General features: G+C 41.8%; 1 protein-coding gene across 3 annotated transcripts in view; it reads right to left on the minus strand.

Annotated features, from left to right (window-relative positions):
- Positions 1-25,950, minus strand: part of TMEM108 (transmembrane protein 108) — a 179,131-nt gene extending 153,181 nt beyond the window's left edge. For all 3 annotated transcript variants that reach the window (XM_083405063.1, XM_083405066.1, XM_083405062.1), the window contains exons 1-2: positions 25,827-25,950; positions 18,305-18,434 (exon numbers count right to left, since the gene is read on the minus strand). The gene's annotated coding sequence lies outside the window, so the exon portion shown is untranslated. The remainder of the gene's footprint in view (positions 1-18,304; positions 18,435-25,826) is intronic.
- Positions 25,951-27,533: the final 1,583 nt, after the last annotated feature.

Raw genomic sequence — 27,533 nt, forward strand, 5'->3', positions numbered from 1 at the left:
TTACTTTTAGAAGAGATTGCAACTAAGGATATCTCCAGACTCACTATTTGCAGGAGGGACTCAAGTACATATGAAATGTAAGCTCATGCAACTGAGGTGGATTAACCACTTTCTCACCCTAGTCCAACAAATCCACTCATTTTCTTGACTTACTGCAGTGAGGAAAGTAATGAGGAAATGCACTGAAAAGTGTACAATGAATCAATGATTAATGGGAAGTCATGTAAACATGTAAACACTCTGCAACCAAATCAGGATGAATGTTTATTGCAGTTTAACTTCCTTACAAACAAATGTATCTTGCAAGCTTTTATGATTGCAAAGAGACCTGTTCTTCAAGATTGGAAGGCCAAACATCACCATTCACTTCTCAGTAGTCAGAAGATATCACTGCCCTTTCTGTGTTTGAGTATGTAAGGTATCTTAAATTGCCAATCTCATTTCAATATCTATCTGGACATATGGACAATTTATACTAATTATATATGTTAAAGTCAGGCCTGATGGGTTGTCTTTATTGTTAATGTGAGCTGAGGTTTCTTTGTTTTTGTTCTTTTTGCATAATAAAATTGATTTTAAAAATATAATAACAACATTGCACTTGGCACTACATTTTTTCTAGGTTATAGGAAATGGCTGATTACACTTTTAGAAGATGTCCATGTCCCCGTTGTCCACCTTGGGTCCTTATGAGAGAAAAATAGACCATTGCTAAAGGAGAGAATGATTTTCCTGGCTGTTCTTCTGTCTGTCCTTGAAATTGTATTGTGAATCTAAACCCGGTGACTAATACTAGTAATGCTAGGAAAATAAATCTCTGCCGAGGATCTAAAAAATATAATAAAAGGTAATGGGGATGGTGTTCCGGACTTATTGTCCACTTTTGTTAACAATACTGGCCTTGATAAGTCACTGATGTGATTAATCATCAGCCGTTCCTTGTATCTGTGCTGTGTACTGTTTGTGATGGAGAGGCCACACAATTACCAACTCCCCCATAATTATTTCTGCCCCATGGCATTATTGCTCAGTGATCATAAAATGTACTAAAAACTGCCACCCTTGAGAAAGTGAAAGAGACTGGTCAGTGCTTCCTTACCGATAAGAAAGCTCAGTCCTGTAGGTCACAAGTCAATAATTCCACAATAAAAGGGCATTCGTACACTCAATTCAAAAAATACAGGTGTCAATGCTGGGCTCAATTTGTTAAGTAACTAGCAAACATGACACTCATTTATCATGTAGTTTGCACATCTGACCTTATTAAAAAAACATCCAGAACTAACAATTTTGGCAGCTTACGGGAACATATGCAATAAAACAGGATGTCATCACTGGGGCATCTTGAAATTATGGAATGCTGTTTCCATCATTTCCAACAACTGAATAGATGATGTAAACAGATGTTAAGGTTCAAAGCCAATACTGATTGGGTTTGTAGCAAGAAGCTAAAAATTATTTCTCCTAGGTTTCAGTCAAAGATTAAATTATTCAGATACTTATGCATACTCACATAGTTGATGAGATTCATGCAGTGGCATAGAGAGCAGCAAAAGAAAAACTTTGCTTTTGCATAATATTAACACAAGCAGAATGATAATTCAAGATTGAAGGAACTGAGTGACAAAGAATTATGAATTAAAGCACTGGATGTAAACTTTCACAGTCCAAGACAGATTTGTATTTTTCTAAGGTGTAACATCTACTGTAGAGCTTTGCCTTCCCCTTGAAACAGTTTAAGTTACTATGTATTATTGATTTGAGAGAGAATGGGCAGTAGTTTTGTTCTTGAGAAAGTAGTTGTGAAGTGCTTGCTAGTCACTGCACCACTTATGAGGTTCAGCCTTACACATTCAGCCTATGTTGAAAGCCTAACTGCTCCTGGAAACTGGTGATGTCCAGGAGAGCTTTGCAATAAATCCATCCATCTGGTAGGAAGACTATGGCAGTCTCTGTCACATTCATAACTGTGACTACCATTTATTGCCAAGCCTTGACTACTCTAATGCACTATAGATTTCCCATTACAGCCTCATGCATCCTTAGAATATCCCAGTGTAGTCACTATTCCCTTCAGAAAATCAGAAGCACATCAGTCAATAATTCTTAAATGGAAGATGAAAGAAGTCTAAGGGTTCTAAGAAAACGTTTGACTCAATCCGAATGCATTTGGAGTCATTATTCAGTTCGCATTTAAAAGTAAACCTCCTGAATCCAAACTTTTTGAAACTATACACAATCCAATAAACAGACATCTTTTGACATCCACACTTTTCCAAATTCTGCAATGCAGCTCTCCAGCCAAGTAATGCGTACAAAAATACATATACTACAATAAAATATGCACAAAATGCATATATCAGTGACAATAACATGCAAAAATGCATTGCATTAAGGGAAATCATTTTGCAAAAATGTGTACAGGCAACTCCCCATTTACACTGGGGTTACATTTCGAGGTCCCGCAGTTTAAGTGAAACTGCATATATTTGAAACACCATTGGAAAAGCCGGCAAACACCCGCTAAACCTCTGGAGACCCTTGAAAAACACTTTTAAAACACCAGCAGGGCTCCTGGGATTGCACTTGCAAAGGCTCATGGGATTGCTAGGCACTGTTTTCATGCCTTTTTGCCCTTTCTGGGCTCCTTTAGGGTCATTTTTAAAGTCACTTCCAGGGTCAGCGCAATCTGTTGCTACCTCTATATTAGGAAAAAGTCATACTAAAATGCTGAAGAATTTTCATGAGGATTTCATTTGTAAGAAATTCAAGTTGATACAGAACTGTGAAGAACTGAATTTAAGACTGGATAAACACGAAACAGAGAGAACCCTGAATTGACAGATTCAGCCACTCATGCTTAGAAATAGCTGCCACTGCAGTGTGCATAAAACTGTACCCTTTGACTCTTCCTTAGGGAACTACACAACATCGATTTTTAAGACATATTATAGACTCTTCTTCAAGGAACTCTTTTAAATCTTTTACAAACATGCTGGATTAAAACAATAAATTATTAACTAGCACCTTTTGGACTTTTGCTCCCCTTTTATTCAAGAGTCATCACAGACAATAACTCACTCCCATCTCTGGTGTTTTCCCCTCTTAAATGTCTTTTAGGGATACTTTGCAGCTTCCGTTCTTGGAAGAATTGTAGGCAGGAGTTCAAGCTAACATGCTCATTCTGATACCAGGTCTGACCATTACTAATGCTGCACTAGACAGGCTTTTCCTGGTAAAACATGCCCACTACGAAAACATGCCTACACTTAGAAACTGCCTTCATTTCCCCCTGCCACTGGATGAGGTGCCTTATCCACTTCCATATAACTCATGAATCAGCTGTTTACTAGCTTGGGCAGGCTATTTGTAGTCAGAAAGAAATGGTGGCAAGCATTACATTCTCTTTATGTTGATGTTTTTCAACTCTTCTTGCACCATAAAATGCCTTGGTCATTTAGTTATAGCACTCCATAATAAATCACCCAAGTGTTGCCAGTCTGCATGCCCTATTAATTCTTTGGCAAGAGGTAAGCAAACTGAAAATTAAACTGAATTAGGCTGCTGTTTCATTTTTAGAAAATCTAAATCTAAAAACAGCTGTGGGGACTTAATGAACAAATTACATTGATTTTAGAACCGTATACTGTGCCCACTTAACGAAAGGGGGGAGGGAACCCTAACAAGGTTGTAATTTAGGTGTGGGAGAGGCATCTCTAGAGAGATTCTGGGCTCTTCTTTTTTCCATCTCTCATGCTTTCTGTCAGATCCTGGGAAGGTTATCTGGGCATCTGTCAGGGCTAGATTCTAATGACTTTACTGAGCTGGTACAGAAGAAACCTGCCCAGTCGTGTTCACCAACATTAAACAAGACATTAGAAACCATTCATCTGGTCAGGTTGTAAAAAATCTGTCTGTCTGCATCAAACTGTAATGCAGGGTAAAGTGTCACCAATGGAATAACTAGAGTAGAGTTCAACATGATTAGTTAGGGAAGATGGCTCAGTGGCTAAGGAGTGGTTGCAGAAAATACTGGGCACCCCTAGGCTGAAATCCTTCTTCACTACAAAATTTCTTCTCAAACCTTAGGCATGATTACAAAAGGTATACTTGATTATTTTTTTAAAAAATTAAAAATCCTGTAGTTTAAGATCAAAGTTAAAGTATTTCATGTTGGCTTAAGCTCCACAAAGCCAGAAAATTAGAAGCTAAGGCTGACGTCTTAACATACATGACCTATGATCAGTCATGTTGTGGAATGTCACAAAGTATGCTTGCTTACAACTTATCCTACATACAACTGCACTGTCCATTGGTCTTTTACATCCCGAATCGTAATGGAGAAGACAGAGTGCCTGAGACCAGAAATGGACCAGCAGAAATGGACCACATTGTCTTGGTCCTCTCCTGCACTCCTCTTGGTTGATCCATGCCATCTGCTGCTTACAACAAGGTCTGGTGTAATTTGAAATTTGGCACACTCACAGATCTCATCAGGTAGATGGTAGACCATGTATGCCAAAATTCCAATTATTGGCATAGCAGGTATCAGGGTTTTTTAAGTTAAGGGTGGGGAACCTCCAGCCCATGGGCCTGATTAAGCCCTGCAGGTCTTCCAATTTGGCCCATCAGGCCACTTCATATGAGACATCAGGTGTGGAGAAGGTAAGCATGCAGCTGAACCAAAAGCGGGACTGTTAGGTCTTGCAAAACTATGTACACGGCACAGCCAAAACCCAGTAAGACATGCAGGCAAAAACAGATCACCTGACATCACTGTCAGATATAGGTTACCATGAAAGAACGTCATTTTTTAAAAACTACTCCCCTTAACTAAAGGGGCATTTCCTTAATAGGAGATCCCTCAGAATCACTTATCATCCAATCACACCCACAAACTATGACTTAAAGGCTCCTGGGCTTAAAGTGGTTGATGTACTTTACACAGTTACAATTTTACTACTGGCAGCTCTCATAACAGGCGACGATTTCAAAGTCAAGTGGAATATGCAGACTGGGGCTTGTGGGACCTATTTTTGGTGAAGGATATGCCAGAATCTTGGGATTCATCCCTGCCCTTTAGCCATAGGCTCAACCCTACACTCTTGGCTTGGGCTGAGAACCTTGCTTCAAAAAGTGTGTGTGTGTGTGTGTGTGTATGTGTTTTCTGATTCTAATCCTGCAAGGTTGAGCATGCGGTGCTATCTACATCCTTGGAACAATATGGGACTGAATGGAGTGGTAATTAATTGTCATAACATTTCATCAGGCTGAAAGTCAAAGTATACCCATTTTATCTGCAGCTGAATATTGGCATGAGAACTGGGACATTTGAACTCACAATGATTTTAGACATTAGCCCTCCTTTATCAGAGTCCTCCTCTCTCCCATTCAACCAACATGTGGAGGGGAATGTGATACTGCCACCTGAACTTCTTCCCCAACTTCCATATGCCCAAACACCACCGTGTATTGAGATAAATGCAAAAATGGACCCTACAATAAAAGGGCCAGAACTCATAACTGGAAACATCACAATTCCCCATCATGCATAAAATCCTCATGAGAGCACAGTTCTACACGTGTTCTATATAGTCTTTATATTCTGTTGAGGGCCAGCTTATTTGCAGGCAGTATTTCTGAGCTAAAAACCAACAACCTGATTTTATAAACAGCTGAAAAATATTCAACAGGAAACACATCCCCAATGGAATACAAAAAAAAGAAGTAAAAGTGCTGAGTATTACGTTCAAGCATCAACCAGCACTGAAGAACAATAGCAAATTAGCCTTTTGATGTCAAAGTCTCAGAAACATATGCAAGATCTTATTAGAAAGGGTTACAGCTTTATATAAGTGGCCAAAGGTGGAAATGAATAATGAGAGGTTAAACTAAGGATAAAACTGTTTAAAAAACACACACACCAAGGAAAGAGTTCATGCCATTAGTTCTTTTAACACTTCGGTGAATTATGGTCTCATTATATAAACACTTTTTAATTAGAGTCTGTTATATCCCCAACGGGTTTGTTATCCATTTCAGATTTCAGGATATTAGGTATCAAAATGACTAAGAGCTTATGCGACTTGCATGAAATGTGGAAGCGATGTTCCTGCTTCCTCCCTTTAATGATTTCCCTAAATCTGTTCTCTCCTCTGAGTAGCCACATCAAGGTTACACCGTTGTGCACTCAAATGGGAAAGCTATCAGTTTTAATTTGTAGCCAGTGTACTGCAGCAATTTATGAAGCTGACTGCTTTTTTTAAAGAAATAGATAAATAGAAGCTGGAGATGGCAGCCAAGAAATGTGATTGAAGGCAGTCCTGCTGGGCATTTGCTGGACTGTCTTCCATAGTACCCAAAATAAAGCAGGCAGCTCTAGGTAGTATTCAATGCAAGCAGTACTCACATTAAACACACTGAAATTAACAGACATGGCTAACTTAGGTCCCTTAATTTCAGTGGGTCTACTCTTGAGTGGAACTTTGTTGGATACAATCCTTTGAAGATACCTCATATACCAATACACAGAGTACGTTATCCAATGATCCTAGGACCAGTCTCTGTTGTCAGAAGGATGAGTTGGTAAACTTCTTGCAGCGGTGCTATTTTTATTTTATTTTATTTTTTATATCCCACATTTATTTCAATGTGTTTATGCAATATACATGATTCCCCTCCCTTTATCCTCACAACAACCTAGGCTATTTTGAAAGAAATTGGCTGGCCCAAGGTCATCCAGCATGCTTCATGACTGAGTAGGAATCAGTACCTGATCTCCCTCATCCTAGTTGAACATTTCAACCGTTAAACCACATGGATATGGATAGGGACTGGATTTGGGATTCGTAGTCCTTTGGATCCAAAAATCTGTGGCTCAAATGGAGCCAAAATTGTGTTCCCCAACTTGCAATCAAAAGCAGAGGCCTCCTATAAACCCCAAATCAAAAATTGCCCAACAGCACCAACTGTTCTCAAGGACCTCTTCCAATAAATGTTTCCTCCTGCATGCTGAAGTCTCTGTCTCTGCTTGCCTCCCTCCCACAACTGATACCATTAACGGGAAAGCTCATGTTAAATGTGTATGTGGCAGTTTGGCCCTGAGAGGGTAAAATAATGCTCTGCTGGGTTTTATTAAAAAATGGAAGAGCAGGGGAAAGATGAGCTGTCAGCCTAAGCCACTTATTTGAAAGTATGTTCCACTGAAATGCAGACAGTTTAGGACCACATAAATATGTTTAGAATTGTGGTGCAACACCATGTTCTTTGCCAAGGATATACAGCTGAACAAAATGTGCTGGTTTCTCATCAGTGAGCTGCAGTAAATTTTCATTCTTTTACAGGACACAAGGAGTTCAAAGAGACAGAAGATCCAGATTAAAACAAAGCAGGATAAAGCCACAGCGATCACCAGACAGTGAAGCCTAATTAGCCAGAGAGACTGCAAGAGAATAATTTTGCCTGCCCTAAAAGAAAATGAAAAACAGGTGCCAAACACTAGCTGAGAAAACACAATAGTGATAAATGCAAGTGAAGGAGTGAGGGAGTGGAAGTTTTTTAAGGAAAGAAATTACTCAAATCTGGTTTGGCTTCTTCGAGAGAAAAATGGAATGAGAGCAGTTGAGAACCTTCTTTGCATTCTCCCCTGAAATACATCAATATCATTCTGAAACCTACAGAACTGTTACAATTACACTATTGAGAAAAAAGAGAACAAGTATGACAGTATGCAGACTGGAGGTGGACAAGAAGAAGAGAAGTGTTTGGATTTGATATCCCGCTTTATCACTACCCTAAGAAGTCTCAAAGCGGCTAACATTCTCCTTTCTCTTCCTCCCCCACAACAAACACTCTGTGAAGTGAGTGAGGCTGAGAGACTTCAGAGAAGTGTGACTGGCCCAAGGTCACCCAGCAGCTGCATGTGGAGGAGCAGGGAATCGAACCCGGTTCACCAGATTACGAGTCCACCGCTCTTAACCACCACACCACACCACAAATGTCCCCATCTTCAAAATGTGTGGAAAGAAGACCCAGATAACTACCGACCAGTCAGCTTGATGTCTATACCAGGAAAGATCCTAGAGCACATAATTAAACAGCTGGTCTGTGAGCACTTAAAAAAGGATGCTGTGATTATAAAGACCCAGCATGTGTTTCTCAAAAACAAGTCACGCCATTTCTTTCTTTTTTAAAAAATGCAAGATACAAGCTTGATGGATCAGAGGAATACTGTGGACACAGTATATCTTGCTTTCAGTAAGGCTTTTGACAAGGTCCTTTGGGGACAAGTTGGTAAAATGTGGGTTGGAAGAGGTAACTGTAAGGTGGATTTGTAGCTCACTAATGATTCACTAATGCTCACTAATGGTTCCTCATCATCCTGGAACAAGTAGGGTACTGCAGATTCTGCCCTAGGCCCATTGTTGTTCAACATCTTTATAAGCAACTTGAATGAAGGAATTGAGAGGATTCTCATCCAATTTGCAGATGACACCAAACTGGGAGGAACAGCTAACACCACAGAAGACAGAATCAGGATTCAAATTGACCTTAACAGATCGGAGGACTGGGCCCAAACTAACAAAATGAATTTCATTAGGACAAATGTATGGTTCTGCACTTAGGCAGGAAGAACCATCTGCACAAATATAGGATGGGGACACATGTGAAAAGGATCTAGGGGTCTTCATAGACCACAAGCTTAATATGAGTTAATAGTGTGATGAAGCAGCAAAAAAAAGCTAATGCTATTCTAGGCTGCATCAATAGAAGTATAGTGTGCAGATCAAGGTAGTACCACACTTGGAATACTGTGTCCAGTTCCGAGCACCACAATTTAAGAAGTATATTGACAAGCTAGAATCTGTGAAGGCAACCAAGACAATCAAGGAAACCAAGACTTGTGAGGAACCGTTGAGGGAGTTGGGGATGTTTAGCCTCAAAAAGAGGAGACAGAGATGATATGATAGCCATCTTCAAATATCTCAAGGGCTGTCACATGGAAGATGGAGCAAGCTTGTTTTCTCCTGCCGTGCAGGGTGACAAGGAAGGAGGTTCCTACTAAACATCAGGAGGAACATTTTTGACAGTAAAATCTGTTTGACAGTGGAACAGACTCTTTCGGAAGGTAGTGGTCTCTCCTTCCTTGGAGGTTTTTAAACAGAGATTGGATGGCCATCTGTCATGGATGCTTTAGTTGAAATTCCTGCATTGCAGAGGGTTGGACTAGATGACGCTTTGGGACCCTTCCCACTCTATAATTCTATGTTTTACTGGATTATACCCTGCAAGGTGAATGAGGGTTAGTAGCTGCTGGTCTAGATTCTGTATCCAGCCTCGCTAAGGGTGTGGTTTGTTTTCTCATTGTTAAGTCAATTTTCTCCCCACTGTTAAAGCCATTTTCTTAAAAGTGAGATTCTGTTGTTTACAGTAGGGTAAACTCTCCATCCTCTCTCATTCACAATTATCTGTTCCTTGCCTAGGAGATTGAAGAAAGAAAGATAGAAACTAGTTTAGTTAGACAAGAGAAGGAAGATCCAATTTATATCATATTGCTCACTATTATCCCCTCTTACCCATACCAGACAGAATTACACAAGGGAAAGAGAGTTGAGGAGAGCAGCTTGATTGGTAGTAAGTAATCTGGTTTTGACTTGTCTCATCAGGAGCCATCCCACCCACCCAGACTCAAAAGTTGCCTACTATGGATGTAGAAGCTTAACCTTCTAATGGAAGGGCCAAGGGCCACAACAGAATGGGAGGTGGATGGATCAAATCTGTTGCTGCTTATAAGCCATATTGCTTATAAGTCGTTTATATCAGAAGCAATACAAAGGCAAGTGGAGAGACAAAGGTCAGTCAATGAGAACTTTCCACTTCAACAAGATGCCTACTGTGTGTTTCAATCAGAAAATACAACGGACAAAATTAGAGAGGTGAACAGTACAAGGTGACTGACTCTCTCTATAGTTATTCTTAGCTTGGCTTAAAAATAAATAAATCACCCCACAACACTCTCTCTTGAAAACTTGCAGGACGGAAAAGGTAATGCAGTGAAAAGCTAAACCCATAAAAAACAAATATAGACCGTTTAAGTGTGTGTGTGTGTGGTATGCTATATGTGTGCTATAGGTGGTGGAGAAATCTGGTTTGGTCTGCATGCCCTACATAACTGAAACTTCTCAAAAACAATGTATGAACTGAAACACAGGTATCCTACAAATTTGGCAGCTGCTGCAAAAAGATGGAAGACAGCTAGGCCAGGAACAGAATGGGCTTAACATAGCCCTTCTAGTTCCATGCCCTGCTTCTTTCCTGGTCCAGGTACAACATCACTAAACCCTGCCAGATGAGGGTGAGTAAATTAACGTCTGAAAGTGATTATGTAAACCGGCAGACTTACTTGGCCAACAGGCCTAATAAAGTACATGTCACATACTCGCTTCCTTTAGTAATGTAACAATCCACACTGATCCTTTTCACCCCAGATATAAGAGAAACAAGAAATGAGCAATTGGTCAGGTCTGATTTGTTCAGAAATAAATTAATGCTGATCTCTACATGGACCACCCATCAGCCTGGTTGTGGGAGGCTTGTTGATGCCCTTATGGTCCTCCAGACCTTCCTGCTCAAAGTGGAAAGGTCAGGGGTGAAGCTTTCTACACGACCAGACATTTATAAATGCCTGAAGCGTGTTCCTGTTTATTAAGGAATGGCTGGTGTAAGACTTTAGAGATCACCAAAATAGGCAAATTGATATTATATGAAGAAATAGACTTCCTTCATCAGTTTCAGTGTTAAGTGGACTTGTTGTTGTTTGTTTTAAACTGGTGGAATATAAAGTGAAATCTTACTTCACTTAACAGAAATTTGCTTTTGTAAAATCATTAAACTTTTTTTAAAAAAAATCTATTACCCATGCAGAAAAAGTTCCTCTTTAGACAGAACCACACAGCCAGGCTTGCCCGTTTTATTTCCCTATTCCAAAAGAATTCCTGGACATGAAGGCCTCCCCATTTGCCTTAATGAATTTCCTACATGCAAAGAGAGCATCTCTCCCCCACCCCCAGTGCTACTGGAATAAATGGGGGGGATGATGATAAATGATCTTTGTGTGCGCACCGGAGCACTAATGCCTACAGCAGATTGCGGGTAAGAATGTAACAATATACCTCGGTGAAATATTAATTATCGCTAATTTCCTGTAACCACGTTTGAGCTCATCAAGATTAACCTAGATAGGATTTATATTACATCTGTCTACAGTTTGCTTAATTCACTGGAGTCCCTAGTTGCAATCTTGCATTAATTAAGAGACAGCATTTTTAAAACATCACAAGGATATCATGTGGTTGGAGCAGTATTTGGCAGATTTTTTTTTAATTATGTGAATAAATCGTACTTTTTGGTTAACTAGTGAAAAATTCCATTTACTAGATTACAGTAGCACTTTTGAGAGCTAAAGGAAAATGCTTAAATCACAATCTGGTCAAAAGGTAAATGCCTTTTTCTACTGATACTAACTGAAGAGCTTTAAGCATGTGCTTGCCGTACCTTTCCTACTGCAGTCAGTATAACCTCAGATTACTTACGGTAACTCAGGCTAGACTGTGTCCTTTCATTTATGACAGCAAAAAGACCTCTATTGGTTTTAGGTGTTTATAAAAGGTTACATTTTACACAGTTATAATTGAAGGCAAAGGTTAACATTTCCACAGCTCACAGGTGTGAGAATAAATTAGAGCAAAAAAGTAAAAAAAAAAAAAAAAAAAAAGGCAGAGAGAAATTTTAGATATAAAACATCAATATTTAAAAAATATTAGCTACCATCTCTATATTATCAGGGACATAAGGTTAAATAATTGTGTATAATGCACATGCTTCCCATCAACACTGCCTCTTTAGAACAAGTCTTGCTGATAATAAAAAGAAGGTCATGGTGACATTGTTCTAGTTATAGCTCACCTTTATAGGCAGATAGAAAAGTAGACAAGCTCCTTCTGAGTGTTGCATTGTAACAAGATGGACTTTTCTCCAACGGTCACTCACCTTGATATAGTGGTACCTCAGGTTACATACGCTTCAGGTTACATACGCTTCAGGTTACAGACTCCGCTAACCCAGAAATAGTGCTTCGGGTTAAGAACTTTGCTTCAGGATGAGAACAGAAATTGTGCAGTGGTGGCGCAGTTGCAGCAGGAGGCCCCATTAGCTAAAGTGGTGCTTCAGGTTAAGAACAGTTTCAGGTTAAGAACGGACCTCCGGAACGAATTAAGTACTTAACCCGAGGTACCACTGTATTATCCTGACCCCCATTTCTTTAATTGCTTGGAGATTTAAACCTTTCTCTTAAGGCAGAGTATTCTGGGTGTTTCTTGCTGACTGTCCTAGGTCATTCACTGGCGCTTGTAACTGAAGTTTAGCCACCGGAGAGAACACCAACTGTTCTGCTGTTTACATCAGGGATAGACAACAAGATATCCTCCAGATGTCACTGGGCTGTCATCATCCCTGACCGCTGGCCATACTGGCTAAACTAACTTACTTACTTACTTACTTACTTACTTACTTACTTATTATACCGCCCTATACCTGGAAGTCTCAGGGTGGTTCACAGAATGGGAACTGGATGTCCAACAATATCTGGAAGGTGCTGTTTTGGCTGCCCCTGGTGTATATCATCACTGTAAAAGGTAAAGGTAAAGGTACCCCTGCCCGTACGGGCCAGTCTTGACAGACTCTAGGGATGTGCGCCCATCTCACTCAAGAGGCCGGGTGCCAGTGCTGTCCGGAGACACTTCCGGGTCACGTGGCCAGCAGCCACACACGGAAACGCCGGTTACCTTCCCGCTAGTAAGCGGTCCCTATTTATCTACTTGCACCCTACTGCTAGGTTGGCAGGCGCTGGGACCGAACGACGGGAGCGCACCCCGCCACGGGGATTCGAACCGCCGACCTTTCGGCAAGCCCTAGGCACTGAGGCTTTTACCCACAGCACCACCCGCGTCCTTTATATCATCACTGTATATATGGATTAAGAAACATAAATAAAAAATCTCTGGTTTTCTAAGCAGCTTAAAGCCTGGTCCTATACATCTCTACTTGCAAGTAAGTCCCTTCTAATTTTAGTGTTCCATTCTTCACAGAAACAAACTTGCCTTTGTCTACAGGACCCAAAATTAAAGCAGAGCAGTTCAGAGACAGAGCAAAGCCCAAACCAGGTTAACCCATAGGTCTTCCGTATATGAAAACCCAGTGATTAAATTCTCAAGGCTCTGAGCTTTATCTGTAGCTTCTTCCCTTTCATCAGTTTCTTTGAGGCCAATATGCCTTATATTAGTAAAATAGCTACATGAGAGTTAAAGCACAAAACATTTCATATCACACATTGGCTTTGTTGATAAATCCGTACAGTAACATCTGCTTTGGGAACATTGGAACTTCCGAAATGAAGCCCTTCATGATTTGTCTTATGAAGGATTAATGACTTCTAACTTATCCTCATGAGACAAGAGGGAAGTGAAAGGTGTGTGTGCATGTATGTGCTGGAGAAAAGAGAGAAAACATCTTAGTTGCTATCTCAATCACTTCACTTCAGGCATCACGTTCTGCAAAAAAGCCAAACTTACCACTAGGGATGCAGGAGTGAAGAGGCTAAATTATGAAAGACACTCTGGCTGCTACTGTTTGAAGAAGAAAGATTATGGCGAGACCACTTCCAATTATGCAATATATACATCAAGACAAATGACATAATGTGAGCCACGCTCTGTATTGACGCTCTGGGGCCTATTGGTTGGTATTTTTTTTTAATGAATAGTGGCCAATGGTCAGGAAACAGCTGGAGCTCTTTTTAGTGTTTTGGATAGAAGAACAGGAGCATTTTTAAAATGAGGTGAGGATGAGGGACAGAGAGATATGAAGGGAAAGGGGCTCCCTTAGGGGTGCTGGGGTGGCTCCTTAGGGATCTGACATGGGGATTTGCTGTTGGTAGGAATGCTACGCTCAACTTGCATATTTGTAAATAAACTCAAATATTGAAAAACACTGTAAGAGGTTTCTCCTTCCAAAGGAAGTCAGACTTCACTAAGCCCTGCCCAGAGCTGGTGACAAGAGCTTGCATGGTCAAGCATCTGCTGAGGGACCCCCCACCTCAACACTGGCAAGGGGCTCCTGGAACTGCTGCAGCGAGAAGGGAGAATTACTGACAGAGGGGGCTCATTGACAGTATCTTGCCCAAGGGGAGCTCAAAAACCTGCAGCTTACACAGCCCTTGGATCTTCTCACCACGCAGAAAAGAATTTTTCTGATAATTCATTTAATTATTTATGTGTAAAGCTCCTGCAATATACATGACACTTGACAGAATAACATAAGGAAGAAAATGCGGGTGGGCAAGTTCCTGTCTGGATAGGCTCACAAGCTAAATTTTAGGGGAGGGTGATACAGAATAGGGAAGGGTAAGCTAGGAAAGGGAGGGAGGGAGGGAGGGAGGGAGGGGCAGAGGGAGAGGGAGAGAGAGAGATGCAGAAGGGGAACAGGGTGATTATAGCCAACTGAAATCAAACATCACACCTAAGTATCATTGCACATATCTCATCACTGCCTTAAAATGCAGCTAGGCCAGGGTGGTCCAATCTGCAGCCAGAGGGCAACATGAGGCCTTTTTGGCAGCCCTTGGCAACATTTAACACACACCCCAGCCCTCATGCTGCCTTCCCAAAGCATGGTAAGTGAGGTATTGGGCTTTGGGAAGGAGGGCTCTGACAGGGTCCTAGAGTCCTCCCTCCTTCTTACCAAAGCCTATTTAGCGCTTTCTCAGCTTTGGGAAGGAGATGGGAGAACTCTAGGACCCTGACAGAGCCTGACACCTCCTTCCCAAAGCCTACCACCTCACTTAGCCAGCTTTGGAAAGGCAGTGTGAGGGATGGGGGGGGGGGATAAAAATGCCCCCCTTCACAGGACAAGGCAGTGTACTGCCTGCAGCTTCCATATCAAAGTATTCTTGCAGCCCACTTGGTATGAAAAGTTGGGCTGTTCCGAACTAGGCCATCCTTTTCCTCAATTTGGTTCAAAGCTTGTTTGGGGCGAAAATACATGAAAACACAGCATTTCTTAGGTAACAACAAGATAAATATGGATTGTGACTAACATCGTGTGTACACCACTTCCCAAACCAGCAGTTGGAGTGCACCAAATGAGGAGTGTGTACACAACCTTTGTATCCATTAAAAAATGTCCATAGCATCACAAATCATAGCTCTCTCAATTTCGAACAATGGCATACAAAGCCTTCTTTCAAAAAAAACCTGGATCCTTCCCGCCAAACGTGTCAGCACCATCCTGTGAATATTTCCAACATATATTTCTACTATTCTTGTATATCTTAACCCTCAGTCAATATGGTGTCAGTGAGACACCACTGATACAGTATTTTATGAAGATTTCCCTTCATGAACGAGAAGCTCTGGAAAGTGCTATACAGAATAGTAAAGTATTGTTTTAAAGTAGACACTGTTCAGTGTTTACAAAACATACATTTTATATCATCCAATAAACAGTGTCTCAATCTGAGTCCTAAATTATCACTGCAATACATTTTGGGTCTGTTTTTTAAAAAAAAAATCTTAAGCACTAACAGTACGAAAGACTATCCTTACCACTTTTCAACAGCTGCACTTCAATGCTGTTAAGTGACTGCATAAAACCCAGAAGAGCCAGGAAATGGAGTAACAGCTATTCTCAATTGTCTCGTACACAGTATCATCTCTTCCACAGTGAACTGAATTTAAAGCACCACCATTTGGCCTGAGTACATGCCAACTTCAGGAAAATGCAAGTACTGTGTTTATTTCTAGACCCTCAGCAAATCTTCCAGAATCAATGGGTAATTCTGAAAAGATGCTGGTGAAAGCATTTTGTACTTATTCCAGCAACATTTCTTTATTATTGTCCTCATTGTGCAAGCCCATAGTCTGGAGATAGGATGCTTTATGTGCCACAAGCTATGCATCTCCATTTATATGAGACCAGGGACACTGGGGGGTGTTCGATTCAGGGAGAATGATTCAAGGAGAGCACAGGCAGTGAACCAACTGTGTGCCCTCTTAACCAGGAAGAGTCAGGTCATGGAAAACACAAATTCTCTCACATTGCCCCTGACTTTTCAGGTGCTTCATGATTGCTGGCCCAAGGCATTATACTTGAGTTGGAGGACAAGATGACACCTGTAGAATCCAGCAAGACTCGCAGCTGGAATCTTATATCAACTGGAGACAGTTGGCTAACTTAAGAGACTCAAGGGAATAGGAGCAGGGTGCCTGCCCTCCATTATCTGCCTCTTGAGGCAACTGCTTTGCTTTGCCTAATGGTAGGTCTGGTCTCCTGGCTTGTGGCTATGGTACTAGGGGAGAAAAGCAGAAACTGAAACAGCTTGGGATTTGTCACCATCCAGCTTTCAGCAAAGGCCCCTTCCTTTCTCAACTGCTACCACAGGCACTTATGAACAAGCCATCTTGCACTTGTAATTGTCTTTCCTGTTTTATTGTGGCCCCATCTGCACTATATATTTAAAGCAGTATCATACCACTTTAAAGAGTCATAGCTTCCACAATGCATCCTGAGAACTGTAGTCTGTTACAGGTGCTGAGACGTGAACAGACCCCTGTTCCCTTTATACAGCTAGAATGAGTTCCCTAGGAAAAAGAGTTGGCTACTAAACTACTCTGGCAATTGCAGCTCTATAAGGGGAGTAGGGGTCTCCTAAGAACTTAAACTACAGTTCCCAGGGGTTTTTGGGGGGGAAGAAACCATGGCTGTTTATAGTAGTATAATAATGCTTTTAAAATATAGTGCAAATGGGGCCTCTGACATGTTTACTGGTGCTTATTGTTGTAACAATCTAATGAAAACTGCATTGTGAGGCCCACCTCAAAAGCCTTGCATAAATATCGTAAGATGTAAGTCAATGATGAGGAACCGGTGGCTTTCCTAAAGTTATTGGACTAAAATTCCCATCATCCCTAATCACTGACTGTGCTGGCCAGAGGTCAAAGAAAATCCAGAGGGACACAAGTCCTCCATCTCCATCTTAAAAAGCAAGATGCTGTGTTTTTCAGTATATTGGGTCACTTGCTGCAAGATGAAATCAGAAGTGAGGCAAGGGTCTCACTACCTATTTCTCCAGAGATTCTTTTCCTAACCTTTAACTCACTTATACACAAAGTATAACGCAGTAAAAAAAATCATGCCCTGGCTCCTCAGTCAACACAGGGCACTTCCATTTCCAGATGGGTTGCTGCAAGAATGAGGGAGGTTGTGGCTAAACAAGCCAGATGATGTTGATTCAGAACACTCAACTAGAAAATTAGTGTTAGCCACCTGTAAAACTTCTGGAAAGAATAGACCAGTAGCCCTGGATGGCTGTGATAGCACCATGGGCATCTACAGGATGTGATCGTGACATGTGACCCAAAGCACCACAAGTCCTTTCCCACATTTTTAATGCTTATTTTTCTCCTTAGAGCTTGAGCATTCACTTCTGCTACACTGAAACATAGGCTTCCTACTTTAAAAAGCAAGCAAACAATTCCCTGCCCATAGAAGAGCAGTTTCATGTCTTTTAAAAGCATGAGTAGTGATGAAGCAACCCGCAATGAGCTTGGAATTGGAAAATAAAGACTATTTTTCTCCTAACTTTGAAAATCAGTAGGTTTATTCTAGGACAAACTGCAAGCCACTTTGGACCCTAATGTGCCCCACAATTATGTCATCAGGAACATTACTAATCCGTTGGCCACCCCAATGTCTCTCCAAGGCCTGATCTCAAGGGTGAGGAATCTTTTTCTGCCCAAGTGCCATATTCCCTTCTGGGCAACATTCTGGGGGCCACATGCCAGTGATGTGAATTTTACCTTTGTAAAGGCTGGTATCTACACATACTCACATGCCTCTCTGTCTTCCATCCAGTCAATCAAGAGGCATTATCAGAGTTCAAGGGTGTGCTCTAGCCAATCAAGGATGGTGTGGAGGACCAGTGAGGGTTGTGGCCCAGGGAAGGGTGTAACCTACAAACTTCCTCCCACTTACATGTCTGTTTAGTCCAGAAGCCTCCAGCTGACTCTGGTACTACAGCACATTTCCAAGATTGCCAGAATCAATGGCTATACTGGGTGTAACAGGGATGTTGTTATCATTATATTCAACCAGTGTCACACCCCTACCCTCCAAAAACATGCAAACATCCACCTTATTGCTCTCCCTCACAAGCACGAAGAACAATAAAAAATCATGACCATAAACATACCTTGGAGCGAGATGTGTAAAAGCTCCCTGTCACACTTTTATTCTCATCGTCCATTGATTCTACCTTTTCTCATTTGTGGTGATAGATTATTCTTTGTCTTGCTTTCAAGATTATTGTCAATTGAGACAAGCTGAAAAGTTAAAAGAAAATGTGATTATGTCCAGTTACTTAGCCACACTGCATTCTGCACAGTGTTCCATCCAAACAGAATCTCCCCAGATAGATCACCTTCCTTTCAATTGACCACAATTCTGTGGGTCATTGATCTTAAATGGGAGCCTATAAACTTCTCTGGTGGTTTCCAGAAAATGAAATCCATCCATATTTCAGAACACACTGTTACCATTCAGGTGTTAATAGATCTGAAAAGCTAATCCCTCTATGTTCTGAAAGTTCTTCTCAGAACTTGTTTTTTATAGCATCTAGAACATATAAAGTGGATGTAAGCAAAGTGCCAACATCAGAGAGCTGAGTAATGCTTATGATGGGCCTATTAAGTAGGGTGGCCACATGTCCTACATCACAGCAGACAATCCTATGTTTGAAGAAGTTGTCTATTTGAAGGACTGTCCAGTCAAAGACTGGTTTCACGATAAAAGAGGGTATTATCTGTGGCAACGCCAGCAGAGTAAACTTTCATGGTGAAGGGAGATTAAGAAATAATTTACAATTCAATAACTGAACTGAATTTGTTAACAGCCTTAGCAGCAGCATTCTGAACCAAGTCTTATTTCTACTCACACTTCAAATGCAGCCCTTTGTAGAGCCCACTGCAGGAATTCAAGCACTAAGCCTTGTATCTACCTGTCCAAATCTTCAGTCACCAGGAATGAGTGCAGTTAGTGTACCACCCTACACGAGACAACAGCCCTCTTGGCCACATATGACATCTGAACATTTAGATAGGGTGGTAGCTAAATGGCAGGGCCTCTGCTTTGCATGCAGAAGGTACCAGGTTCAATCCCCAGCATCTCCAGGTAGCCCTGAAAAATCACCGAGTAGACGATAATGAGCTAGATGGACCAATGATCTGACTCAGTGCAAGGCAGCTTCCTATGACCATGCAAGGTTCAGAAGAACCCTTTAACTAAGCACTAAAATGAGCAGTAGGGAGTTGCAAATGGTGACATAAAATGTTCAACTGAGATATTGTCAAATCTGCACTCTGTTCATTATAAGATATGTCAGAAAATGGAATATATCAATGGGGCAACATGCATCGTGGAAGGAGGGGAGGAATCGTCTCAAAGGAGTTTAAACAAGCCAAAGAGTTTGTATAAAGCCATCTGGAGCCATATGCTGCCTAGTTGCTCAGTAAGATGAATTAATTACTTTGATGAGGCACATACTTCAATCAGAAGACAATAAAATATCAAATCCTTTGAATCCTGCCTCATAAAGACACCAGATGACATCATGAAATACAGTATTATTGTTGAATGCTTCAGTATTACAGGGCTCCCTAACTGTAACACAGGCGTCTCCCCACTTCCATGCAATAAGCACCCAATTCCCACTGACACATGCACTGAAAACAGAACCAAAAGGGGCAGGGCAGGGGTGGAACAGTGTGGAATGGAGCTGGGTGGGGGAGAAACGAGGGAATTCCCACTTGTGTGCATTCCGGTGACGTGCACAGTAGCCTAGAATGGAACCCTCACATAAGTTGGGGATTCCCCTGTATTTATAGAACAGAGATCTTTTTCAAGCTCACTTTTAATTAATGTGCACAGCACTTGGCCCAACAAAAACTATTTTTCTCAAACGGGGTGGGGGGTGAAAATGTCTGCATTCTTACAAGCACACAGCTTTAAGAAAAAAAACTGAGAACATGAACAACAGTTTGTAAACTGGAAGGTCAACTCTTTCAAAAAACAAAAGCATTTTAAAATCTCTGTTTTTTTAGTCAATTGCGTAATTTTCAATTGTTTGAAAGATGTACCACATGGCATTGTATATCTGCAGTGCTGTAGCAAGGATATACCAACTATAGCTCTGACTCTACTAGAAGATAACTAAAGGAAACGATTCTTCCTGTGCTTTCCTGGAATTTTCACAAAAAAATGCTATCTCCTTCTAACATAATAAATCACAGTGCCTACAGCCTACACAGTAGGAGGATGTTTTGACAAGGATTCCTTATGATGCTATTGCATCTGCCTTGTCAAGACGTTGAGATGTCTTGTGAAATGGAGGGAGCTTCCTTGTCTGGTAACTTCTCCAAAAAGAAAAAAGGGGGAGGGGGAGAGAGACTGGCAAGGTGTTCTAAGACTGAGAGAGAGCTTGCTGTAATGTAGATGCTACTTTGAATGGTGAAAGTCCACCAAAACAACACTGTGGGCTTGAGTGGCAGCCAACCTCTATAGCTAACTTATTGCTGATACACAGAGGAAACTCAGCCTTGGGAACCTAATGCAGCCCTCCAAGCTTCTCACTGGCCTCACTTCAAACCTTGGGTATTTTTACCTGGCTGGATTCCTGAAAATTCTTGTTTTTCTGTATGCAAGAGGGTGTGTGAGTGTGTGTCTAAACTAGCCTCTTGTACAAAGGTAACATTGAAATTAATTATTCTGCCCTCTTTCGCCTTTTGGCATGCCCACCACTGGCAATGTTCCCCCACAGAAAGTTACCTAGAGAATAATGTAGGGTGAAAAGGCCAGTAAACCCATTGCTGTAATGGGGACACTACTTCTGATCACAACACAAGGAGAACCCTGATAAAATCAAGTCACACAGCACTGCAGTGCTACAGGACAAAAGGGCATCAACCAGGTGAGCACTTCAGTATCGCTCAAAGTCTTGCCTAAGCTGAGGGCCACTTCTCCATAAAAAAAGGAAGGGGAACTTAGCTCCCCTCACTTAGAGAAGTTAGAAACAAACTTTGCAGACCAAATAATTGACAAATATCCCCTTCCCTTTTGAGGTGGATCAGTTGCCTTTCAAAAGTGAGTGATCTTCCTCCACTGCGAAAGTGGTAACTCTCTGAACATCACTTGTTATGAATCACAAGTGGAAAGAGTGATGATGTACTTGGGTCCTGCTCATGGGCTTCCCACAGGCATCTGGTTGGCCACTGTGAGAACTGGAAGCTGGACTAAAAGGCCTTTGGCCTGATACAGAAAGCTCTTATGTTCTTATGTGTTTTCAGTCCAGCTTGATCATCAACAGACTATGCCTTTCCACATCCTATTTGCGGCAGTGCCCATCTGATACTTCAAGTAATAAATGGCAGTTATTAAAGGCATTCCTCACTGACTTCACTGAACTAACTCAGTCTCAAAACCAGATTTTGTTTTTTAACTTCTACTTTTTTCTGGGGAGATAACACAAAAATTTCTCTAATAGCTCTTCTGCTTGCTAGTGTAGCACCTTTGTCCTAGGTAATATATCACACCGAAGAAAGTACCACAGAAATTAATGGGGCAAAGGGCTGATTGACACATTAAGGTTTCTTCTAGCAGAGATAATGTGCACAGCCATCTTCCTCATTCGTGGCAAAATAAACACACACCTCACACATCACAAGTGATTGTGTATATGTTGTTTTCTTATATGAAAAAATGCCATATAAGACACTGATCTTGTTTTCATGTAATGCTAAACCAAACTGTGGCTTAGTGTGAATGAGATGCTCCTGGCGAGATCTCTCTTCAGTTATTCTGATGCTGGACTGAGCTGAACTATGGTTTGACTTTGCATATCAACATAGGTTTGTGGTTTAGCTCTCCAAGCAAACCACAAGCTGTAAACCATAGGACCAAACTTGGTTTGAGCTCGTGGGTTTGTCTGCAGAGCTAAACCCTGAGTCCAGGTTTGTAGGACACATTACCCTGACTTAGCAGAGCGCAGCAGAATGACTGGAGGAGGAGTAAACTGGTCACAAGTTCCTCTCTGTAAGCCTGCATGTTTGCTCCTAAGCCATGATTTGACTCTGTGTTATGTGCAAACTGAGCCATTGTCAAATAATTAATTTATAGAACTCCCTGCCATAAAGATATAGTGGTGACCACTGGTTGGTTATAAAAAGGGGTTTGAAAAACATTCATGGAGGGCATATCAGTCAAGTCATGATGGTTATATGAAATCTTCATGGTGGGGAGGAGGATTTGTTTATCAGCATCACTCCCACTTTATTTCCTGTTGATTACAGATACTGCTTTTTCTCTCTGCAAACAACCATGGTTTTGCACAACAGCCACAACCCTAACATAAAACATGAAAAAGACGACAAATGAAAGTATGGTGGCAAGGCTTCAAAGGCAACTAACTTTAGTTTGGGGAAAAGGGGAAACTGGTGGTGGATGCAATGTGGAAAACAGAATGGGCAGAGTTTAAAGTGTGGATGCAATAATGCAGGAATATTGAGGAAGAACTGATAAAGGAGGATAATGTGCTGTCAGTACTATGCACTATTCACATATCAAAGATATGATATTGCATATACCCTTAGTAAAACGCTATGTAGATGGGCCCTAACCCCTTAGGAAATGTACTTAGGATTGCATCTAAACCACAATTAATTTTCCTTTGATTAAATCCAATGTATCTCATTGGAGATGTGAATTTATTATGACTGTAGCTTAAATTCATTTAGCTCTCGGAGATTGCATCCAAAGCTTCCATTATCATGCATTTATACATTTTGGTACACGTTTCCCTGTGCATTTTTGTTTGTACACATCATATAGGCTGTTATCTCCATTAATGCTTTTGCTCAAGTTCTTCTCAATTCATTGTTTCTTCTTCTCCTATAAAAATATAAACAACTCTTCCTAGTCATTTCTGATATATATACACGCCAAGAACATGAATTTACAAGTGTGAAGTAAGCTCTCAGCTCCTTAACTGGATTAGAAATTTTCTCAGTTGACGAATCCTTTTTAAAAAATCCTGTAGAATCCCTAGCATTTAAAGAATCCCTGAAAATCAGACTTACCAGAAATAAATTTACCATAATTAGCTTAGTGCCTGCGCATTCAAGATAACTTTGTACAAATATTTTCAAACAAGGATGGTCACAGGGGATAATTTATGGTAAGACTTGATGGTACAGTAACAGATGTTGCTGGAAGCCTTGATATTCTCATTGTAGCATGCAATGCTAAAAACAAAACGCTAGAAATGTGAAAACAGAATATACTTTTTCTGAATCCTATAGAGCATTTGTTCTCAGTAGATAGGAAAATCAGTTAAGGAAAACCAGTTAAAGAACACTGCTGATGAAAAATTCACAGACGTTTTTGAACACAGGAGCATTTGGTTCTCTGAATTGGTGCTAAATAGGCAAGGTGCCAACTTTTTCAGAGTTTGCTTAAAAAACAAAACAAAAACAGACAACATGTAACCTGGGATTGGAAGCAGTGGGAATCAGTTGAAAAATGACAGCATCATTTACCAGAAACATCCCAACAGAATTATGTCCAGAGGCAAATCAAAAGAGTTCCTCTTAAATATTACATGTTTTGTGCAACATGGATACAGCTTCATTATTTATTTATTTATTTATTTATTTAACGGGGTGCGGGCAGCGCTGTGGTTTAAACCACTGTGCCGCTTGGACTTGCCGATCGTAAGGTCGGCGGTTCGAGGCCCCGCGACGAGGTGAGCTCCCGTTGTTCAGTCCCAGCTCCTGCCAACCTAGCAGTTTGAAAGCCCACAGTGCAAGTAGATAAATAGGTACCGCTCCAGCGGAAAGGTAAACGGCATTTCTGTGCGCTGTTCTGGCTTCACCAGAAGCAGCTTAGCCATGCTGGCCACATGACCCGGAAAAACTGTCTGTGGAAGTGGACAAACGCCGGCTCCCTCGGCCTCTAAAGCAAGATGAGTGCTGCAACCCCAAAGTCGTTCGCAACTGGACTTAACTGTCAGGGGTCTCTTTACCTTTACCTTTATTTATTTATTTATTATTCAACTTATACACCTATACCTGGAGGTCTCAGGATAGTTCACATCACAATCCTATCCATGTAGATTCAGAAGTGAATCCAACTGTGGGACTGGGGGGTTAATTTATACGATTTACCTGCCTAAGACTTGCAGCCTGTTCAAATAAGCTAATAGCATCCCCATTTTTAAAAAATAAATGTGAGCATGTTGTATGTGCACAAAAACACACATATGCACAGTAATGTTCTCTGCTCACATGATAGAAAACCTTTTCTGCTTGATTATACATTCCACATTCCTACTGCACAGTTCATTTTATTTGGTTGCTTTTAATAACCTACTGTTTTATTTTGTGCTGCAGAGTACATTGTTCTGTTTTTTTTAAAAAAAATTGTTGTAAAGTGCTTAGAAACCCATGATTAAAGATGAATTCATAAATATTTTAAATGAATAGTAAACGAACAGCCATTGATCCTTGGAGAAATGTCTTCCACAGACACATACTCTGCAGTAATTATTAATACCCCTGAGCGTCAAGGAACCATTTGATTTTGGGTATGGGTGTGATGGCTAATGAAAAGTTATGCACTCGCTGGCTTCCATCTCACCCGCCACCCCACCCCAAACCCACCCACCCACCTACCTACCTTCACTTTCAGCTCAGTCAGTAGACCACAAGCCTCAGGGCTGTGGGTTCGAGCCCCACATGGGGCAAAAGATTCCTGCATTGCAGGGGGTGGACTAGATGACCCCCCAGGTCCCTTTCCAACTCTACAATTCCCATGGAAATCTCTCTGTAGCTTGGCTGCTTCAGAGAGGCGTGCTTCTATCAGGGCTGAAACGTTATGTGCTTTTAACCGGCTGTAGCAAAAAAAACCCAACCCACTTGAAATTCGCCTTACAGAACAACAGGGTCCATTTAACCCCCGGTTCATTTGGATATCCTGAGAACCCCTTTCCTCATTTCCGAACCCGCCTCTCAGTCGAGAGGCATTTCCCAGGTTTAAATTTAAACTGCCTACTTAGCAAATAATAATAATAAATAATAATAATGACAAGATATATTTCATGCCACCCTTTCTCCTCACCTTTCCTTATTTCCGAACCCGCCTCTCAGTCGCGAGGCATTTCCCAGGCTTAGATTTAAACTGCCTGCTTTGCAAATAATAATAATAAATAATAATAATGACAAGATATATTTCATGCCACCCTTTCTCCTCACCTTTCCTCATTTCAGTCGAGAGGCATTTCCCAGGTTTAAATTTAAACTGTCTGCTTTGTAAAGAATAAAATGATGATGGTGATGAGGGTGATGGTGACAAGATAGATTTCCTTCCTCCCCACCCTCAAACCCAGAAGAGCGAGGCGAAAAAGGAAAGAAAACCGAAGTCATATTTCCAACGCCTCACGGATCTCCCCCTCCTCTGCCTCTTTTAACTCTCACAAAGATGGGAAAAAACCCCACGTAAAACGCGAGCCAACCCCCTCAATCCGCGCGCAAGCCCCATCCTCGCCACAGAAAATTGGGGTTTCCACACACTTTCTGAGGGAAGGACGGAGGACAACGTACGGCAGGGTCCCGAAAAAGCAGCCTCAGCAACCCCCGCCCCCTTTTTCCCACCGCCTCAGATTTTACCTCAGGAGGAGCAGCGCCGCTGCGAAGATCCGCCGCGGAGGAACCCGGCGATCTCCCGCCGCCGCCACGCGCGACGCAAGACGCTGCTCCCCGGCAGCCCAGGAAGGCCAATAGCACATGTTGCCTCGCGTCCGTCACGTGGCAGGCGCCAGCCAATCCCTCCGCGGGTCCCGCTCCGCCGCTCCCCCCCCCACCAGCCGCTCTCCCCCCCCCCCATCCCGCTTAGAATTCCCGGCTGTGGGAAAGCACGAAAGATACCCTGGGAGTCGGGAGATTTCAATAGAATTAGATATCCTAGGGGTACCCTGAGGGTCATCTAGTCCAACCCCCTGGGATATGCAGCTGTCCGCCTCTAGGGGGGAATCGAACCTGCAACCTCGGCGTTATCACCACCAGGTTCTACCCAGCTGAGCTACCCAGCCACGTAAGGCGTTTGCCCTCTTTGAATTGTTTTGCTATAGCTGAGTTTGCATCCAATGTTACATCAAATAATCAGGTATCTGGGCCAGCTGAATAGGCTGGGGGGTTTTTTTTGCGCTCAAATCGAATTTAGTTCCCAGAATATAAATGAAGTGTTTTTGTTTTTTGCAACAGCAGGGACAAGTTATTATGGAGATTAGAGGCAGGATTATGCGAGAGCTGTATTGGATTAGCCATAATCGGGCCAAAATGGGAAGGCCCGTATTTAGCTGTTGTGGTTTTTAAAAGATTTAAAAAGTTGATGAGGGAAACAGGTGCTGTCAATAAGCAGGAGGCCCTTCGGAAGAATATGTGCTAATTGGGAAGAGAAGCAACTTCCTTGGCAATATTGGGAGAGCTCAGTTGATGGATCATGAGACTCTTAATCTCAGGGTTGCACAGTGGGCAAAAGGTTCCTGCGTTGCAGGGGGTTATTATTATTTATTAAATTTGCATGCCACCCATTCATCTGAATATCTCAGGACAGCTCACCGCATAAAAACACAAAATGAAAACATAAAGTGCATGACCCTTGCTGTCTCCAAATCTCACATCCCCTTTTCTATTCATGCTCTACAATAGTGGTTCTCAAAGGGTGTACCACACTGGTCCGGCAGGAGAGAATGGCAAGCCTGGCGGGAAGGTGCAAGGACAATCAAACATTTAAACGTTTCAGTGTAGTACTGTATACGTCTTATAGTGCATAGTAAGAGGCTTGTTTAATAATTCCTTTTTGGGAATGATTCATATAACTGCATTGGACTAGATGACCCTGGCGGTCCCTTCCAACGCTACAGATTCTAAGACTCGTAAAACTGCCTGTCAGCTGGCTTGGGAATTGGGTGAAGAAAGGAGCAGGTACATTAGTGGACTGCAGTCAAAACTTTCCATCTTGGCTTCGGTTCTGATCTAGATCAAGTTCTTTAATCCACTTGTGTCGTTTAAATACACCATTTGAAGTACTGTATATGCCAGTTACTGCAACACCATAAAAGGTAAAGGGACCCCTGACCATTAGGTCCAGTCGTGGCCAACTTTGGGGTTGTGGCGCTCATCTCGCTTTATTGGCCGAGGGAGCTGGCGTACAGCTTCCGGGTCATGTGGCCAGCATGACTAAGCCGCTTCTGGCGAACCAGAGCAGCGCACGGAAACGCCGTTTACCTTCCCGCCAGAGCTGTACCTATTTATCTACTTGCACTTTGACATGGTTTCAAACTGCTAGGTTGGCAGGAGCAGGGACCGAGCAAC

Source organism: Podarcis tiliguerta, assembly GCF_965153285.1.
Source record: "Podarcis tiliguerta genome assembly, chromosome: 12".
Taxonomy (NCBI): Eukaryota; Metazoa; Chordata; class Lepidosauria; order Squamata; family Lacertidae; genus Podarcis; species Podarcis tiliguerta.